The sequence below is a fragment of the Octopus bimaculoides genome, chromosome 3 (assembly GCF_001194135.2).
Source record: "Octopus bimaculoides isolate UCB-OBI-ISO-001 chromosome 3, ASM119413v2, whole genome shotgun sequence".
In the NCBI taxonomy this organism is placed as follows: domain Eukaryota; kingdom Metazoa; phylum Mollusca; class Cephalopoda; order Octopoda; family Octopodidae; genus Octopus; species Octopus bimaculoides.
In genome coordinates, this window is record NC_068983.1 from 28,374,963 (window position 1) to 28,381,572 (window position 6,610).

At 32.5% G+C, this 6,610-nt stretch overlaps 1 protein-coding gene and 1 long non-coding RNA gene across 5 annotated transcripts in view; one reads left to right on the forward strand and one right to left on the reverse strand.

Annotated features, from left to right (window-relative positions):
- LOC106876727 (uncharacterized) overlaps positions 1-6,610 on the reverse strand; it is a 1,061,911-nt gene that overhangs the window by 362,293 nt on the left and 693,008 nt on the right. The window lies entirely within an intron of this gene.
- LOC128247272 (uncharacterized) overlaps positions 3,379-6,610 on the forward strand; it is a 97,096-nt gene continuing 93,864 nt past the window's right edge. For both annotated transcript variants that reach the window (XR_008263628.1, XR_008263627.1), the window contains exon 1: positions 3,379-4,689. This is a non-coding gene — a long non-coding RNA (uncharacterized LOC128247272). The remainder of the gene's footprint in view (positions 4,690-6,610) is intronic.

Consider the following 6,610-nt stretch of genomic DNA (forward strand, 5'->3'; position numbering starts at 1 on the left):
ATGTATGTAGTATGTGTGTGTGTGTGTGTGTGTTTGTGTGTGTTTGTGTGTGTTTGTGTGTGTGTGTGTGTGTGTGTGTGTTCTCAAAAACATTACACTGTCATGTGAAAGAGAAAGAATTATATAGTAATGCATCACATGATAAATCTGAATAAAAAGTCAATAAACTGTCATTTTTAATAGAAGTCACATCAATGCTGACATTTCAGTATATGTCACTGAATAGAAGGTGTCCATAAATTACCTTTACGATTTGAAAAATTCAGAAAAAATTGAAAAATAAGGATAACTCAGCAGAGTTTACAGGAAAGCGTAGGCAAACAAATAAAGTTTTATTCAAAATATCAGAACTTTTCCACATGGGCTCCACTGGCTTCACACAATACATCAAATACAATAAATTGGGGAAATTATAAAGATAATTTATGAACACCCTGTATTTCAGCTCAGCATGTTTTCAATTTAAACTGCCAGATCTTTGTATTGGGAATCTTTATTATAATTCTTTCATTCTTGTTTCATAACTTGTTTTATACAGTGAAAATCCTTCATTTGGTTTATTATGTAATCAGTTGAATGAAACAACTCAGTAAAAAAAATAAATAAATGATGCTATTAAACATTTGTAAGTGAATGAATACAGCAAAAATCTATGTTCAAATCAACAAGCGAAAATTCATTATCAACTGGCGTCTAGAAACTTGATATTATTTTCATTCATTTTAAATAGTACTTACTGTGACTAAACATTATTAACATTATGTCTGCTCAGCACAACCAATATTGCAATACTATTCAGTTCTCAGTCATTCAAATATATTCATTTTAGCATTCTGTAAGAGAATTTTTATAACATTAATGGATTTTTAAAGATACTCTGCAGTATTATATTCCTGGTAACTGATAGCTAAGTACAAATTATTGCTAATAATAACTTCATGAATAGAATACAGAGATAGAATTTACTCATTTGTTTAATGTCAGTTTTTTTTTTTTTTCATGCTTGCTTACATTTGATGGGTTTTACAGCTGGATACTCTTCCTGTCAGCAACACTTAGCACAGTGTGGCTGGTTATACTGTCAACAAGTAATGTCAACATCATCACCTTTTCATTCAAGAGGTACCAAGCATGAATAATAATATTCTTACATTGCATACTCACACCCACATATGCATATGTGTGTATATATGTGTGTGCGTGTGTGCATATGTGTGTGCGCATGTGTGTGTATCCTTTAAATTTGTTTATGCGAAACGTTTTGAATATGCAAACAAAGCACCTATTCCATTATGCCGGCCACAGTCTAATGATGCTGATGAGCGACCCAGTTTTATGGGGTTGCATCAAGTTGTACTGATATAATGTTTTTTTTCTGCTCTTTTAAAGCATAGCCAGGCTCATGGGCCCGGTTTCCCGGTTTCTATGGCGTATGTGTTCTCCCCAGCTGGACGGGATGCCATTCCATTGCAGTGTTACTCAAGAAACAGGAAGAAAGAGTGAGAGAAAGTTGGGGCGAAAGAGTGCAACAGGAGCGACCACCACCATCTGCAGATAAAAATTCTTAACCACACAGAATATTAATTACAGAACTTATGGCTTATGACATATTTTTCTTCTAACACCAGAATTATGAATGAAATTGTGGGTGGATACCCATCATAAGCCACTCATATTTGGAAGTGGGATTTGTTGTTTATTTTAATGAGGTCAAGAAAGCATTTGGCATATTTCATGTTTGTTGGTATTAGCACTAATGATCACAGGTCAAACACAATTGAAAATATCGATATAACAGTGGCGATGAGGATTCGCAGCTCACACAGCCACTGTGTAGGATTGAGATATAACAGTGGCAATGAGGTTTACTGTCTATCTTCGGTTCGCAAAAGGGTATCCCCATGCACTCAGCAAACCGCTTACAGTGCTGGGGAACTGCTCTGTTGAACTACGATTTTCAGATGGAGTTTTTACCATCAATGAAAATGGGACACGCAGACGGGTTGTCTAGGCTGATTCCAAAATACGAGGAACCTCTTGAAGACACGGTGATTGCATCGTTAAAACTAGAAAAGGAACTGAAGAACATTTTGTGCAATGTAGTATGTGATTTGCCGATGTGTAAAGAAAGTATACAAAGAAGGAAAAATTTAAATTCAAAAGAACATCGACACCTCGAATGCACATTAGTATACCAATCATGACCACTCCATTTATAATGTAAAAGAATCTAGTCTTGGAAGTATGACTGATATCACTCAGCGAATGCTTGTAATAAAGGAAAAATCCTTACAACATGCATTCACTATGTGCTTATGTATGTATGCATGAATGTATGCTTTTAATTATTTAGATTCTTCCTCTGAGGAAGGAACTATTTTCTAACAAAGATACAAAGTTCCATCATTGGCAAGTGGATAACAAAAACAATGTTCCATTTTAAACTTGAGAAAATTCTTGCCTATTTTTAGTGTTCCACGTACAGATTGTTTCAGTAATGTGCAAGTTAGCTGGTTGATTTTTTTTTCTGAAAACCCTAGCTTATCTAGATTGTCATTCGGGTATGTATGTATGTATATATGTATGTATGTATGTATGTATGCATGCATGTATGCGTGTATCGGTGCAAGCATTTATGTATGCATGTATGAATGCATGTATGTATATACACGCAGGCAGATATTTCAAACAACCTTTACTGGTACTTTATGTCCTTCAAAATTGTCAATAAATTGAGTGCAAACATTTTTCATAGATTTTCTCAATAATCTGTTCCAAGCTCCCTTTATTATTTTTACTGCATCCAGAATATTGAATGGTTTCCAAAATTATTGTAGCGGTGAGCTCCTTTCCTTGACAATAGCATTTATTAACTGATCAAATGTGTGCTGACTGTAACACACTTTGAATATTGCAATAAAGCCTTGATCCATTGGTTGCCAAAGTGATGTATTTGGCAACACACACATTAATCTAATCTTGGGATAGAAATATTGTAGAACTTGTGGAAGACAAGGTACATTATCTACAATCAGTAGCTTATGAAATGGAATATTTTTTGCCATGGCAATATTTTCTTTTCTTTTTTTCTTTTACTTTGGAGATAAAGCGATGAAAGAAACAAGCTTCAAACAGTGAAGCAGTAACCAAAACATGTTTTATTTGCTTTCCATATGACTGGTAATGATGCTTTTATGAAGATTGTTAGTGCCTTTGAATTTTCAGCATGATACACAAGCATGACTTTAACTTAGAGTCTTTAAGTCGCATTACCTCCAAATTTAATGCTAACAAATCTTCAGCTACTTTAAAACCTGACATCAATGATTTTTCTTTTGCAATGTGGTTTGCCAGCATGCACTTCCAAAATAGACATGTTTCATGCATACTATAAATTTGTGAAAGCATATAACTATATTCTGCTATTGTTTCTTCTTGTTTTAACAAGAATGGAGTTGCTGTATGAATTTCAGTAATCACAACTTCTTTTTGCACTATATATTATGCCAACCAGTTCATTTTTTATATTTCTAAAACCAAGCATCGCTTGCAGTAAATATTTCATCATAATAGCCTTCTTTCTTATCATTAAGCAACTTAAAAATAGATAAAGTTTTAGCACAAACAATAGCTTGCATAATAAACATGTTTAATCACAGCAATTGTTCAATTGTCCATGTTGATAAATGCATTTCCATGTGAACAATAAGGTTTATCACTTCTTTTTGTCATGTTCTATCAAGAAGTGAATATTTGTAATTTCATTCAAATATTTTTCTTTATCCATTAAAATCATTAATACAGTTGAAAATTTTTGAACCTAAATCTTTAATGATTCTTCCAGCACTTCGTTCATTTATGATCTTATATTTTACTTCTGAAGTTATTGTTTTCCATTTCTTTGTATCTTCTATAGCATTCCCTCCTTATTATCTTTGCATTTTGCCATATTGGAAGCAGATAGCATAATTAAAATGAATTCAACATGATATGCTGTGATTTATAGCTAGAATTAACCGAAAAATCACCCATCAAGCTAAAAAAAATAGCTATAAGAACTGCATTTTATTAAAGAATTATTATAACAAATTTAAATATAGCTTCTTTTAGAAAGAAAACAATCCAACAAAATTTATTTATCATACCTTATAACTTATTACTTTTTAACACTGAGCAGGAAGTTGATTCAAGTATGTGGGGAAGCTGATAAGCATTAGTAAGCTTATGTATTGGGTTATGGGTATAAGCTGTAGGTAGCCAACTAGCCCATACATTTTTCAACTATAACTCCTATGGCTATTTCGAAATTGCCATATGTGATTAATCCTTAAACTTGCTAGTCATTTTACCATAGTGTAATTAGCCATCTAATTAAAATGATAAAAACCACTCTAAAAGACTAGCTAGATTGTGCTACATTATTTTTTAAATCAACAAGATTTATAGCTATATGCTACGTGACTATTTTCATTAGCTATGTTATCTTAAAACATGCTAGATCTAACTAGAAATTATCTAAATTAGCAACCCCTGATTGGAAGGATGAACTAATTCAAATGTTTTCATAAGAAAGAGAGTAGCAGGCAGAATGTCAATACAAGTGTGCACACACAATGTCAACATGTAAATTAACTGAATGACTGAATGAACAAACAGATACTCATGAACACATTATCAAGTTGCACAGAGGTAATTAAACTTTTAAAGCAATCATTATGAATGTTTACTAGCTATTTTGCATAATTAATGATTAAGATTTTATTTTTATAATTTAAAAAAAAACTATCATTAAAGCTTGGCATTATTAGGTGAGAGATCATTAAGCGAGGGGAGGGGGTTACTGTATAAACTTGCAGCTTATTCTATGATTTCTATAGTGTTTTGCTATTTAAACGCCAAATGTATTATCCTATGTTATCCTTCCTTAACAAAACCTTCTCTTGCATATCTTCTACTTCCTATGTCTACCACCTTCATTTCATACAGCATTAAACAGTACATACCACCATTTCCTGTAAGCACTCTATTCTTTCTAAGATTCAGGCCTGTTTTTTGGTTTGCGGATAGCTTCCTCCCCATCTTCCTTCCACTAATCTTAGAAAATCTTTAAAAGACCTTGTATAATGCTCTTACCTCCTGACTGAGAGATAAAAAAAATGTTTAAAATAATCCCACAAACTACTTAACTAAAACATAATACAATTCTGTTTCAAGAAAGTTTAACTATGATCAATATGGCAGCACACCATGTCTGAGAGACTTAAATAATATTTGTGGTAGGGACCAAACTTTCAAGTACAAAATGTATTTACTATTTAGCCAATAAAATAAATAATTACTCCGGAAAGATAAAGATATATCTGAAACATTTAATGAAAAGTAAATCTATTTTGAAAGAATAAAAATCTAAATGTGACAATAAAATGATAGACAATCACTAAGTTAGAAGCTTATGACAGATCATATTGAAGAAATGTTGTTGATAATGAAAATAATGATGTCAAGGACAATCATTCACCATGATGGTTATGATGGTGATGTTTGTGATTGCAATGATAATGTCCACTACTCTATTGAAACTAGAAGGTTTCCAATCAGCTAAGACAAAAGATTCAATCAACAGAATGTTGAAAAGCAATTATTGATGAAAATATATTTCCAAATTAGATCTCACTCACCATCTTCTTACATATCATCAGCATCAACATCCTCACCTACAATAGCATTCTAATCAATATCAATATTATCAATAACATCAACAACAATAAGAACAACTTATTCACTGATTTGATGTTGTTTTAGAAAATACCAAATCACTTTGAGAATGTTTTCTAAGTACAGATTTATTCAGTTCATATGAAGTTAAGTAATTGCCTGCTTGACATAGATGAAAATAGTTCCAAAGACCTCCTAAGATTCTTTGACAGCTAGCTAGATAATAGTAAGATTTAACCTATGTTAAGTTAGCTTACCGAAATAAAGGGTTTCATAAAATGGTAATTGAGATAGAAAAGAAACTAAATAGAAAAGAAGAAATGGTAAACTCAAATAGCATCCAAAACCATATAAAAAGACATAAAAAAAGTTTTATCAAGTTTTCATCCATAATGAACATTTGATCAGAAAAAGAAATAATTAAATTTGTTCATATATATATCATCAATGTCATTTTAATATTCACTATTCTCTGCTCACATGGGTCAGGTAGAATTTATTGAGGAAGATTTTCTATGGTGATGCTCTTCCTTTCACCAACCCTCGTCTGTTTCCAAGTAAGATATTTCCCCCATGGATATCTTCTGATCATAGCAGCACCACCATCTGTTGCACAAGCCACAATGTTCTTCAATGGAATGTTGTTCTCTTCAAAATAGGCCTCAAGTTTTTTGAAAATGGATTCTCCTTTTGTGTCGGTCATTAATTTCAAAGCAAAAAGCAATTCTTGACATATATCATTAACATTAAGAAACCTAACAAATGCCATTAAAAAAGCAGAATTATCTTCTTCAACATGGTGGTGGCAGTGGAGGCAGTGGTGGTGATGGTGGATGTGTGGCAGAGCTGCTGGTGGTGGTGGTATTGGTGGTGGTTTTGGTGGTGGTGTGGTGGT